Here is a 14,178-nt window from a genome sequence, read left to right on the forward strand (position 1 = left end):
GCGATTTCACACTCTTGCATATTTCACGGAACAGAAATTGTTAAGCAGACGCTATCAAGTGAGGCAACTTTGCTGAAAATTCCCTATGCGCATTTTGAGGCAAACAGGCTCTCTTGCATAAGTTTGTGGCTGATGAACAAAGTCATATATAATGTATATCCCACAGCTACACATAAAATGTACAGGTTCGAAAGGTTTGTGCTCATGGGTACATTGTCTAGAAGCAAGGATATTACATTATAACTCCCCGTCCCCAATTTCTTTGTGCTTAATAATTTAAGCACCACGCCATGAAGACGTGGAGAAGTGAAGGTATACCTCAACCGAGCTTAACCGTTGCTAACCTCGTCATTAGAAGTAGGTGAGCGATCAATTTCACGCCTTTACCCCTTTAGCTCCGAGAATTAAGCCCCCCGGTACAAACCGGTAGGAGGCTGGGTGAACCTCAAAGTCGATTTGGACTCTGCGGAGAAGAGAAAAATTTTCCCCTTGCTGGGAATCGAACCTCAACTACTCGGTCGTAGCACTGAGCTATCGAGGTACTAGCAAAACGCACAAAAACGTGCTGTGAACTGGACAGAAAGAAAACGGGCGTCAATTCCTGACAGGAGCAGAGAAACTGGTCTTTTTTCCATGGTGTCCAGATAGGCTCTGGGGCCGAGCCAGCCTTCTGTCCAGTGTCACGGATTCTTTTTCCTAGGATTAAAGCGTCCGGAGCGTGAAGCTGACCACTCATCTCCATCTAGTGCCGACGTCAAGAATGGTGGAGCTATACCTGTACTCTCCCACATGTCTTAATGGCTTGCTGTGGACAGAGATACATTCACCTTTACAGTTTCGCTAGTTCCTTGAAACCGTGTGACTGACTCCTGACTATTGCAACAGAATGTAGCCATTATCACGGTAATTACGTAGATTTTGAAAGTGTAAGAGGTGGGGGGGGGAAATATAAATGCTATGGCACTTTGTTTTATAAAGGAAATGTGTTTGCCCTATCTAAGAATTCATTCATTTATTCATTCATGAAATGGCTCTAGAGCCCTTTGTTTGGTCCTGGTCTCCACTTCAGTTCGTAATGATTTTTGCACAGACGGTAGGCCTCCCTGTACGATTGATCAGCCCGTTGCAAGGCCGCTACCTACTAACAGAGCAACACAAACATAGAATATACGCATACTTCCATGCCTTGAGTGGGATGGGAACGATTGGAACCCATGATCCTAGTGTTCGAGCGAGCGAAGACAGTTCATGCCTTAGACCGCGCGGCCACTGTGATCGGCCTCTCTAAGAATGAAGTTTTTTATCAAAGGCGAACCCCTATTTACGAACATATTATGTTCTATGAAATGTTTTCTTTAGATGTATGTTCCTATGTTGAATTTTTTTTTTCCTTCATAAGATACATAGTTAAATTTGTTAGTGTTAATTTGTTGAAATGTTCGTAGGCGCGGGGTTCTGTGTTCATGAAATAAATTGGGATTCGCAATTTATTATTCCGTGTGATGTTCGTAAAGACGAATTGTTCGCTTCTCGAAAGTTCGTAAGTAGAAGTTCGCCTATGCATAATACACAACCATCTTTAATCCTTCATCACGAGTAAACACTATTTACCACTCATTATAAAATGAAAACTAAACGTGCACAACTTATTTATTCCATTTGCATTCAGCGTGTAATTATTATGTACCTGGCCGATACGTTTAAAAGCAAACCTACCAACGTCATACCAAATAAGGGTCTTTCTTCCTTCATCTATAATTTTTTACAACGTTCCTACAGATGTAAATAGAGAATGATGTAAAATTAAGTTATATTAATTTTTAAGCTAAAATTGCCTCTACTTATGTATGTAACCTTTTGACTTGTTCTGTATCCAAAGGTACTAACCTGCTTAGGATTTATAGATTGTAAATAAATTCAGTTCAATTCAATACAGTGGCTATGTCAATAATATGTCAATATGTTGCTTATGCGTGAAAAAAAATATCTATCTCATTCTCAGCTTCGAAGAATGGTAGCAGTGTCATTTTACATTGCAATCTGAACTATGCTGAATATAGTGGTATATGAAAAAAGGAATAGTTCCTTTCCAAAGAGTTACGGGTCGGCTAGTGCAGTGAAGCCGTGCGAATACCGCAGCTGCAGACCCTGACGAAGTCACTATTACTATTACTACTATTACGAAATTTGCCTGAATCTGTTACTGCAGTTCCTACACAATGTCGCATTCGACTGTTAACAGCGACTGCTCTTGCGACCAGTCCGCGTCTGTTGAAGAAGTTCACATATGTTTTCAGTCGGCATAGCGACGGGTCACAGGCCGTGCAGCTGGGATTGAATTCCCAGCAGGGGCAGGAGATTATTCTCTTCTTCATCGCTTCAAGGTCGGATCTGGAGCCCACCCGTATTCCTATCCAAAGGATACGGGGGCCCCGGGTGATTATGATGATGGGGAATTTCGTGGAATGAAGATTGGCAGGGGAAACAGAAGTACTCGGAGAAAACCTGTTCCAGCGCCACTTTGTCCGCCACAAATCCCACTTGACCCGACTCGGGATCGAACCCGGGCCGCCGCGGTGGGAAGCCATTGACTAACCGCTTGAGCTAGGGCGCGGCCTCTTTATTTGAATGTTAACTTTGTAACTTTTCATATCTACCCGCTGGAAATCCTGTTTAATTTGGGATTCCTTGTGTTGGAAGTTTCTGTCGATCGGGTTGGTATTGCTATGTGATGTGTGGTAGGTTGAAATAATCCGAGGATCCGAGGGATCCGAGGGCTTTAGTCGCTGATCCGTGGTTGGATGTGGAAGTTGTACCTGTCGGTCTGAAGAGGGAAATGGTAGTTTGTTTGGTAAATGTGGATTGGACGTATTTTTCAGTTTCGATGGCCGTATCGAAGGAAGCGGAATTGATAAATTAACGTCGTTTATCAGATAAGGTATTCACTTTAAGTTATCCTTGTTGTTCATTTTAAGTGGATAGTGTACGAGTAGAATTTACGGAATGTCAGTGATAGCAAGTTGCGGTCTTAAAAGTGTCGTTGACACTGATTGTATTGGGGTTGGAATGATAATGTTTTGTATGTTAAAAGCAGCTTCAGCCATGCTAATTGTTAGTGTACTTTGTCCGTATTGAAGCCCTTTTTAATGTCAGGCGTTTATAAAACTAAATAGGACCCAGTTCTGAATGAGACTAGTCAAACCGAAGGTGGTTTGCTTTGCGTCGAGCATGCCTTTTAGGTATGTAGAAGTTCAACAAGAGTTCAGGGGGCACGCGGTAGCGTAGTTAGTTGAGGCACTATGCTACAAGTCGGAAGGTCGCGGGATAGAATCCCGATGATTTTTTTTTCAGTTTACCTAATCATTCCAGCCGCACTATGGCCCTGGGGTCGACTCAGCCTCTAACAGAAATGAGTATCAGGAATATTCTTGGTGTGAAAGGGCGGCCTGCGCGTAAGGCTGATAACCTTACCGCCATCTATGAGCCAATTTTCTAGAAAATGTGGGAACCTCAACATCTCACAACCCTATGGGCCTTCATGGCCTGTTACAGGGATAGCTTTACTTTTACTTTACCTTTTACTTAGAAGTTCAGAGTTCAGTCCCGTTCAAGATGGAATTGCTGGTACAGTTTGTGTGTTTACATCAGTTATTGTAATGGGCCACAAGGTTTAGTTATAATCCCATCAGTGTATTTTTTTTTGTTGCTATTGGGGTGGGACTAAGTCCCTTGCACTGTGGCCACTTCTGGCCTATTGTACCTGCCCCAGATGATAGGTGAGGGTGATTGTGGAACAGTTGGTGGAATGAAGATTGGCAGGGGAAACTGAAGTACTCGGAGAAAACCTGCCCCAGTGCCATTTTGTCCATCACAAATCCCACTTGACCAGACCCGGGATCAAACCTGGGCTGCCGTGGTGGGAAGCCAGCGACTAACCGCTTGAACTATGGTGCAGCCTCCCATCAGTGTAAGTCTAGCAACTCATTTGGTAGTTTTCTTGTGAAGTACAACAAACAGGAAGGCATCCCCTACCAAACTGACAGGCAAGAGCCAAACGTACTCAGATTTCAGTGAAAGTTAGTGAGCTGTAGACTTTGTAGAAAATAGTATTCTTGCATAATTTCAGCACCATGTGTGTAGCGGTTTTGTGGAGCAGGGGCACAAAACTTGTAAAATTTTTTGTATGCATGTTGTTGGCACCAAAAATTATTATAACTGTTGTATGCAAGGTGCATGGCTCATATGGGGCTTGTTTAAAATACGATGAAATGTTTGTTTTTCAGATGTGCATGTAACTTACATCCATATAAAGTAGTTTTGGTTTCAGTGTCACTTGACCATAAGTTTTTCCACAATTTTTTTTTTGGAAAAATATATGTTTATAACAGATTCATAATGTTATATTTTAACGTAGAGAAAATTTCATCATGGGACAGTCATGGGGTTTCTTGTAATAAATTTATGAACATAAGCAAGCTACAAAATAGAATTTTCTGGGACAATATTTGGCAGGTCTTCAACACATCACGTTCTACAATATGAAAGTTCCTGACCTCAACAGATATGGTGGTCGCACTGATATATTGGGTTTTCGGATATGGTGGTATTATTGTCAGTTGTTCCTTCTTGTGAAAGTGATAATTGGTACTTTTTCAAGTTCTGTGAGATCAGCTTGAAAAAAGATTTCCAATTATGTTGCTATTTCTCAGACATCAGCTGTGTTTACTACTAATTTCATCATTGATTCAGTTGAACTAAACTCCTGAAAGTGCCTTTGGAATTCTGGTTTTCAGTATCATCCAGAAATGGCAATGATTCAAAATTTTCTTCAACACCAGCTTCAGACATGAATTTTTTAGATGTGGAAAATGAAGTAGAGTCTTTCTTTTTATATCAGATAATCATAACATCAGTTTATCTCTGGTTGTTATCACTGAACTAATCATTTCATGATTATGTTTATCATTCCCCTGGAACTTGAGATTTAACACATTAACACTTAGATGTATGAGGAATTCTAAATCAAGCAACCAACATGAGTCAGTCAGTTGCTCATATTACTCATTTTTGGATTCCAAGAACTCTCGAATCTTGAAACAACTTTGCCTCTGCTCAGCCAGTAGACTTCAGTGTGTATTGTCAAATCAGAATACTCTGACTGTGGGTTTCGGGAAAACTTCTAAAAGCCTATGTTTCAAGCTTGTGAAACAAATGGAGTTATTATTTTAGTTACCACATTTGTCACATGTTTAAAATTGACGACTTTCATACACGAGCTCCTTGGTGAATAATATAGTGGTATGCATGGACACTAGGATTGATCTGTCTTTCCTACACAAACTTAAAAATCCATTTTTGCTACCTACTGTTGCAGGTGCTCTATCACTTGTTATGGACATGAGTTTTTGGAGCTGTAGATTGATATCAGAAGCATATGCTTTGAAGGCGGGGTAAAAAGATTCATCTTTCATTTTGCCTGTCAAGGGAAGAGTTGTAAGAATATCTTTCTTCATCAAGTTATCACTGAAGACCATTGTAACCATTGTTGCTAACTGGCTCATATCAAGGACATTTGTGTACCCATCAAACTGTGGTGAATAGAAGTTGCATGTTTTTAGGTCATTTATAAATTGATCTTTAAGGTTATGTGAAATTGATTCTGTTTTTCTTATTATTTTGTTAGTTTACAGCTGGACGTTTTTAATTGGAGGTATGATTTTCTTCCTTGTTTCTAAAATCTTCAAACAGAGATTCTACTATAGACAGCATCATCTCTTTGACTAGTTCTTTGTGCTTAGAAGGTTTCTTTCATTTTAAAAAGACAGGAGAGACTTTGCAAGATGCTAAAGTGCATTTTTTGCTATTGTTGAACAGGCCTGGCAAAGACAGTCTCTTGTTGAAAGAGAGTTCACTTTTTAGGTCATGCTATTTTTCTTTACATCAGAATTGAGAGGGAAAGACCCAACATAAAAATCCAGCTGATGCTGGGAGGAGAGAAGACAGTGAACGATGCTCTCAGGCAGGCCTTCAAGATGCAGGCCATGTTCCTAGCAGCCAGGCCCCCAAAAACGAGCACCAGGGTGCTCTGGGGGGAACCGCCCCCTCAAACCGGGCGAAGAGACTACTGACGCCTGGTGTGCTGGAGCTGTGGGAAGCTGCCCTTATGAAGAGGAGGGAGAAGACAAGGGCAGATGCCGGAGACGAGAGGACTGAAATATCGTCTTGGGCCCCAGATGGGTGCTTGACACGAAGACAGATTGGCTGAATAACTTTTGAGTTTGTGAGTTAGTTCAGGGAGGATGTTGCATGAGGACTATGCCTTCAAGTAGTTTGGGATCTTCAGAGGAACGGTGCCAACCAGTGAGCGCAGGAGCCATTGGACACAGAAGTCGAGGACACTATGTCGTTGGACGCCATTAGCAAGCAGCATGACACTGGTCTGTGTGAAACAGTGATCTGTGAAGTGTAGCCAGGAGCTGTATGAGCCTTCAATAATTTGAGAACCTATCAATACTTACTCTTCATCATGTGTACTGCAAAAATGACACGTGAGAAATTTGTCAGAGGTTGCATCCAGTGACAGCGAAACCAAAATTACTCTGCCTGAATATGAGTTGTAAATCTGTGAAAATAACATTTCTGTTAGCTTCAGGAAAAGCCCCATGTGAGCCTTGTAGTTTGAAGAGAACAGAAGTTGTGATGATGTTTAGTGGAGACAGCCTATCAAAAAATACATTTTTAGCATATTTTCCTTATTTTGAAAAAAATAAAAGAAGGCTTATGAGATAACCTAGGTGTCTGTGTGTCTGTCGCCCCCCTTCCTAATGTTGCTAGACAATGGCTTGGTAAACATGTTTCCAAGATAACATATAACACAACGATGGAAGAACTGCTAGAAGCGGTGTTTTCTATGTGATCCATGTTGTGTCAAATACCGAATAAATAGTGAAAGGAAAACAGGCGACTAGTTCTTTCAGAACTTATTTTTTTATGATTTTTTTCATCCCAACTCCACAAGAACTGCAAGACAAGGTGGTGAAATTGTACAAGAATATTATTTTATATGGAGTTTACAAGTTCACCAACTTTTATTGAAATCAGAGAAGGTTGCATTTTTCTGTAGTGATTTAGCATGGAAATTTATATTAATGTCAGTACTGTATATTTTCCGCGTGCCTTGTTTCGTAAAGGAGGAAGGATGTGTGTTTCTTGGTCTCATCTGCTTTGAGATTGTTCTTATCATTTGTGATTTTATGCTCACTTCCTGTGCACACATACAACCAGGAACTTGATTGCAGGATTAGTATTTCCTTTGTGCTTGGAAGACCAGATTCTGTGCCATGTTTTCAGCAGAGTCATGTGCCAAATGAAATATCTTATGAAGTAAGTTTTAGTTCGCTGAGTTGGAAGTTTACTTGAAAGTAAGTTTAGTACTTGACACATTTGTATGATTGACTTGCTATGAAATTAAACGTTTGCATTACTGAATTAACTAATAGACATAGGATATTATACTGTCTTCTTTATCCATATAAAATTAATTCAGAAACTTCAAAACTTCTGTTAAGATATACCGTATTTATGCATGTATAGGCCGCACATTTTTTGCCAAAAATTCAAGAGGAAAACTGGGGTGCGGCTTATATTCGAAATATTCGAAATCACACTTCAATTAAAAAAAAATTATATTCATAATTAGTAATACAGGGTGTTCTACTCCTGAAATAATATTCCAAGAAAATTATTTTTTCTATAATTTCTGTCTGAAAATTGTGCTGCGGACTATACACGCACGCGGCCTATACATGCGTAAATACGGTACTCAAATGAAGTATTTTGACTTTCACAGTCGCAGCTAAAATTACTTGACTCGTCATTTATACAAATATGTAACAGGCTATTAAAAATTAATTGTTATAGTTAAGCTCTGGGTAATTCTAGGTCTGTAGTGGAAGTAATAGGAGGATGAAGTAATATAATAAAGAAGTTAATATGTTCCTGCTGTCTGTTACCATTAAGTGAGTAAAACAAGGACAGTGATATCAGTCAGACATATAGTATGCATAGGGACAGTGACAAATGTGTAAAAAATTTCGATTAGAAAATATGAAAAGAAGACAGGTTTAGATGGGGGGAAATATTCGTTTATTTGTTTTATTTATGTTTTGTATAAGGATGCTGTCAGTAGCTCGAACTGTTCAGTGTCTGATGGTAGAGTGAATGATGAATGAAAGAACATGCGGTAGAAACGGGCCATGGCCTAGTTTCAGATACTCTTTGGATTGATTGGGGGAAACTGCGAAAGATCTTTGGCTATATATGTGGGTTTCATAAAGTTCTCGGAACAAAGAGGGATTATTTCACTAAACAGTTGTACCAGGTGTTTTTTTCATGTACATTGTGATCATATTTTTGTGGTAGGAACTGAATTTTTAAATCTTATTTAGATTAACTTCAGCTTCAAAATTTAATGTATCACTGTGTAGCAGAGTGGTGTTGCCATAGCGATGTAGTTTCACTGGTTGCGTAATGGAGGTGGTTGCTGTATTCAGCAGTGGAACAGTGGTGCTTTGTTTGGGTGGTGATATATTGATTTATATTTTGATGAGAATAGAATATGATTATGCAACAGTAATAGAGGAAATATAAAGTTTTAAATAATCTGTAATGCCAAATAATAAGGGACTGGACCATTAAAGGCGTGATAGAAAAAAGGGAATTTATATTACTATTGTTAGTGGGGTGAGACTGAGTCCACTTGGTACAGCGGCCACTACTGGCCTAGTGTACCAGCCCCAGTAGGGTCAAGAATTTTTTCTTCCCCACGTCTTCCAGACCGACTCTGGGGCCTACCCATCCTCCTATCCAGTGGGCACCTGGGGCTTTTTCCCCGGGTATAAAGCGGCCGGGGCGTGAAGCTGACCACTCACCTCCAACTAGTGCCAAGGTAAAGAAAACGTCGATCAACTCTTCAAGCACAGGGACAACTTTACTTTTAATTTACTTACTTGCCAAGCAAGTTTACTCCGACTTGTATTCGGAAGGTTACCGCTTCGAATCTCGGCCGAGACACAGCATTCCTGGCTGAGGATATTCGTGATTTTTCTCAGTCCGTCCAGACATCCAAGGATAATATGTATTGCCTCAGATTTGGTTACGATCGGCTCCTTCCCTTTTCTTTCTACTTCATTATTCACTTCATACCAGTCGATGCTATATAGTCTGGGGTAGTGACAAATTGTTAAATAAACCACAAATGAATGATTTAAATGGAGTTTACATACATTATAGGCCTAGGAACTGATGTCTGTAGCTACGCATTCTTGTGCCTATTTTATAAGGAAAGGAAGATTTATCGTGTCATGCCCCTTTCTGTTCCTACGCATACATTTAGAAACAATTGACGGAATTTCATGAAATTGTGTATGGGTTCTATGCCATTAGAGGCCAGTCTATATTCTTCCTGTTCAGGTGCGTCTATATCTCTGCTGAGATCCTATTAAAATCGCTCCGTCTGCTTGTCCGTCTGTAAACACAAAATAAATCGAAAACCGCAGAAAATTTTTAATTACATTTGATATTGGGGAGGTTTTCCAAATTTTACCTTTGACAAATTCCAATTTTTTCTTAAAATCGGATAAAACAGCGGGCATTTTACGTCAAGACTTACGAGGGTTGGAACTTTAATAATGACAACTGTTTATTTACAGCTGATACAAAATAGATGCATGTTTTGAAGTTTTACTGTCCTTCAGTGTAGTCACCAGCATTGTGTACAACCCGTTGCCAGCGATGTGGAAGTCGTAGGATACCTTTAGCAGCGCCTGTTGTGTTGATAGTTCAAATGGAGTGGTCTACTGCCTGAAGAATCTCTGGAACAGTTCTGAAGCGAATGCCACGAAGTGGTTCCTTCAACTTAGGAATCAAGTTGAAGTCACAAGGGCTTAAGTCCAGGGAGTATGGTGGATGGTACAGCACCTCCTAGCCCCATCGATCAAACAAATCAGTCACAGCTTGCACTGCATGCGGCCGAGCATTGTCCTGCAAAATGATGGGTGGGTTCTGCAGAAAGTGTGGCCGCTTCTTTCTCAAAGCTGGTCGCAGGTTGTGTTCCAAAAATGAACAGTAATACTGTGCATTGACGGTCTGCTGTTAGGGAACGGTATGCGTTAGGATAACACCATCACAGTCGTACACAAGACTCACCATAACTTTCACATTGCTGGGGTTCTGACGAACTTTTGATTTTCGTGGTGACCCGTAATGACGCCATTCGTTCGATTGGCATTTCATTTGTGGTTCGTACGATATGGCCCATGTCTCATCCAGCGTAATGATACGGCGTAAGAAAGCCTCTCCTTCACGCTCATAGCGCTCCAAGTGGTTACGAGCAGCGTCGTATCGTGGCCATTTCTGCATTTCCGTCGAATCATGCGGAACCCATCGTGATGCAATTTTTCTCATGCCCAGGCGTTTCTTCAGAATGTGAAGCACGGTCGTACGCTCTAATCCTGTCTCTCGGGCCAGCTCACGAATGGAATGGCGTCGATCACTCTCCAGTAACGCGGAAAGAGCATACACTTCTTCTTCACTAACGCTAGGACGACCTGACCGACGCATGTCTGCCGCATTTTGGCGTCCCTCGTTGAAGGCTTTTACCCACCTTGCCACTGTTCTGTAAGGCAATGTAGATTCCCCGCAAGCCTCTTGAAGACCTTGATGAGACTGTCGTGCTGTACGGCCTCTGGCACATTCAGTCTTTATCCAGCTCCGTTGTTCCTGTTTCGAAAACATCGTGACAACACTACATTAGACCGCCAGCTAACACAAGGCTCTGTTCTTCTCGTCACTGCGCATGCGCGTGATGTGGGAATGGAGAGTCCATTTACTCTGAGGTAAGGTAGGTATGTAACTAACGTGTGGTATAAGCGACATTAATTTGTTCCGTTGCATGTCGTCTCTACAGCAGTGTTGCCACTATTAAAGTTCCAACCCTCGTACTTGCGTTCCTATGCATGACTCTTCAAATAGTTAATAGAGCGAGAAATATGTCTGACAAAAGCAGCAGAGAAAAATTAAACACACGTTTTATGTCCTGTAGACATTTTGAATAAGTCTTACTTGTTTCGAAATAGTGAAACAAGAATTACGTTCTTGTGCTCATATTATGTCTTGTATATTTGTTAACAGTAAAATCTCGAAATCCGTTATGTTACTACCAGTTCTTGTTTGTATGCACTGGAAATCCCTAAGGACAAAAAACAGAGCTAATACTCTCGAGAAAGAAATAAACGCCACTGCTGTTGGTAAAGATTCGAATCTAAGTTTTGAGACATTCTTACTGCTCTTTTCAGTAAAAACTGGTTCTTTAATACTTTGCTGTTTGTCAGAACCAGGGCGATCCAGGGCGTGGCCCTGGAACTTCTGTTGAAGACACTGGTATGAAACATGAAGTTCTTAGAGATTGTATAATTTTGAGCTGTTTGCTGTTGAGTTCTTCATTTAAGGATGTAGAGCTATCGCTTCGTAATGAGGTTCACTTCATATGATCTCAAGCCCTTTATTTTAACCAAGAACTGCGTGCTGAACCGCCCACACACTTTCATTTTTAGGAGTACACCTCTCATCAGAACTAGTTGTCGCTGGTTTTTGTCATTACGAAGACGTGCCGCGTTTTATTAAACATATTAGACCGAGGCCACACCATGGAAACCGGCAACCGCAACGTAACCGCAATTTCCGAGAAACATAGCCGATTTCAAGCAGGCAACTGGTTTCCAGACTAGCAGGTGAACACTGACGCAACTTATGTTTGATTAGTTGCTCACATCAACTTAAGTAAGCATGTTTGTCCGACGTAATGCATTATTGTATTCTTTTAATTTCGTACACTTACCTTCTACAGTGGAAGATAATAATACTGATCCTGTCATAATATGGCGGTAGTTGAGACGGCGTGAGAAGAGAGGACCACTACCACAAGGAAAATAGTGGGATGTTAATTAATTTGTTTTAATGAGGGTCAGTTTATTTTAATCAGGAAATAACGTTCACACACCAAATACAATTTTGTTATACAGTGCAACAATTTTAGCAAGATAGGAGACTTGCTGTATACAGCCGAACCATGTAATGTGGAAGAAAGGTCACTATGCAGTACGTTGTATTTAGAACGGAAATAATATGTGAAATAAATGATATGTTAATGTAACAGGACGCTTAAATACAATATTAATAAAAGAAAACACTGGGCGCATCCGTTCTTCTGTTACAGTTTAAACTGAGGCCCTTATATTGTTTCGAAAGAACTTAACCAGGATGCAGACTCCTTCATCTCATGAGAAATTCTTTCCCAAGCCAAATATATTTTGTTCCGCCTAGCATAGTCTGGGTGGCGTTTGTCATATACGAGTATACCAGGCCCTTGCTCATTTAACTGAAAAAAACAAAACAGCTTCGTCAACCTTTCGTGCCATCTTGAGAAACAAATGAATCGCTGACAGTCGTTATAGAATATCTGACACTAGGAAACCACGCGGCAACGTAATTGCGAGAAGACTGGCATGCTCCGTTGCCTGGAAGTTGAGTTTCTTAGTCTTTCCGCGATTTGCGTTACCGTTTCCTCAATTTTCGCTGCACCATTCACTAACATGTGTTCAACTCAGGCTGATAACAATTCTCGGAAATTGCGGTTGCGTTGCGGTTTCCAGTTTCCTTGATAAAAGCCACCGAGAACGTTGATTGACTGAGATGTGGTAAGAGCGGATATGTACTCAAGAGAGCAGTAAATAGGAGTACTAAGTGTTAAATTTCGATTCGGGTTTGTGCCATCAGCAACTTAATTTCCTGCCTGGGAGTACTAATTGTATCTGCTGTGTTAGGGATACCTGGTGTTTGCCAGTAGGAATTGCTAGTAACGGATTTCGGGTTCTTATTGTAACGCATTCAAAAACCGACTATAACTGCCATCACCGCCGTCACTGTCGCCACTACCAACGATCTCTAATCTATTTACAGCTCCTTACAGTAAAGAAAGACTCGCTTATGTAAGATACGATCATTTGGCCTACCAAACACGAATCCAATAAGCTGATGCAAGAGATGAAATGTATTTCATTATTAGTGTATGAACCTACATTACCGACATATAAGAATATGAGATTTGCAGGACTGGAAGCCTGTGCAGTAGCGAGGTTGGTTTTAGAAATTTTGTCGGGAAGTTCCCAGTACTCTGTAGGTAAAATATAGTTAATGGACATTAAATCAGGCGCGTATGGAATTACGCCATTGTTTAAAGAGCTGCGCGTTCAGACACTTCCTACCGAGAATACGTGAAGGTTTCTTCTGAGCTCACTTCACACATTGTATGGTGCATTCTTTGGAACAGGAGGAACATCCTGCCGATTACAACGAGCGTTAACCAGTTCTTCCATATTTTTGGTGTTTTTACGGATCCTTTGTGTTGAGTTGCCACGTCTTGATATTCCTATGAAAATTGCCAGTTTTGTTGACTGTACGCATGTAGCAGGCAGCAGTTGAATCGAGGGATGGAGGGACAGACATATATGTTCGGGATTCGGTGTGAGGGTTTCGAAGACAATTAAGAAGTTTACTATGTGGAAAGGTTTGGATTATAGAGGTAATTCGAATATATTTTAAAGTGACGTGCCTGTGAATTCCATGGGAACTAATGAAGCTGATTCTTCTCGTGACAGCACAACAGCCGTCGAGTTGTAAACACGATTTCAACAAATAAAACACACAGGAAGGCAGTTAATAGTTTTGCAGTATGTAGCAAGGATTGTCACGTGGTGCGTTAAACCAATCATCCTCAGTCAACCTTCCTTGCTGCTGCTCTTTGCTGTTTTTATCGGTTTCAGGTGTTTGACCCCAGTATTAGATTCTGTGCAGGTAGGACTGAGACTTCGTTTTAAGACGTGTAATTGTTTAAAATCGAGAAGGTTAGTCAGAGCACGAAGTTTACGACTTGTACCGACGAAGCTTGTGGTGTAGAAATTAGGACACTACAATGAATTGTCGGCGAGGGGAGACTGAGAGAAGTAATTACGCGCTTATGTCATACAAACGCGACTGGCGGACGATATTCATAGCATAGTAATGTATCACAGGTTCGAGAGGAAGCGATCTCGCAACTTCGCAACTTTGTAATTTTCTTCT

General features: G+C 40.8%; 1 protein-coding gene across 3 annotated transcripts in view; it reads left to right on the forward strand.

Moving 5' to 3' along the window:
• The first annotated feature begins 2,790 nt into the window (after positions 1-2,790).
• Positions 2,791-14,178, forward strand: part of LOC111868627 (tyrosine-protein kinase Src64B) — a 73,473-nt gene continuing 62,085 nt past the window's right edge. The window contains exon 1 of one of the 3 annotated variants that reach the window (XM_023859451.2): positions 2,791-2,938. The gene's annotated coding sequence lies outside the window, so the exon portion shown is untranslated. Of the gene's footprint in view, positions 2,939-7,289; positions 7,422-14,178 lie in introns of those variants that run through there. The other 2 variants (XM_023859453.2, XM_023859452.2) reach the window with 2 other exon arrangements.

The sequence above is a fragment of the Cryptotermes secundus genome, unplaced genomic scaffold, assembly GCF_002891405.2.
Source record: "Cryptotermes secundus unplaced genomic scaffold, Csec_1.0 scaffold696, whole genome shotgun sequence".
NCBI lineage: Eukaryota > Metazoa > Arthropoda > Insecta > Blattodea > Kalotermitidae > Cryptotermes > Cryptotermes secundus.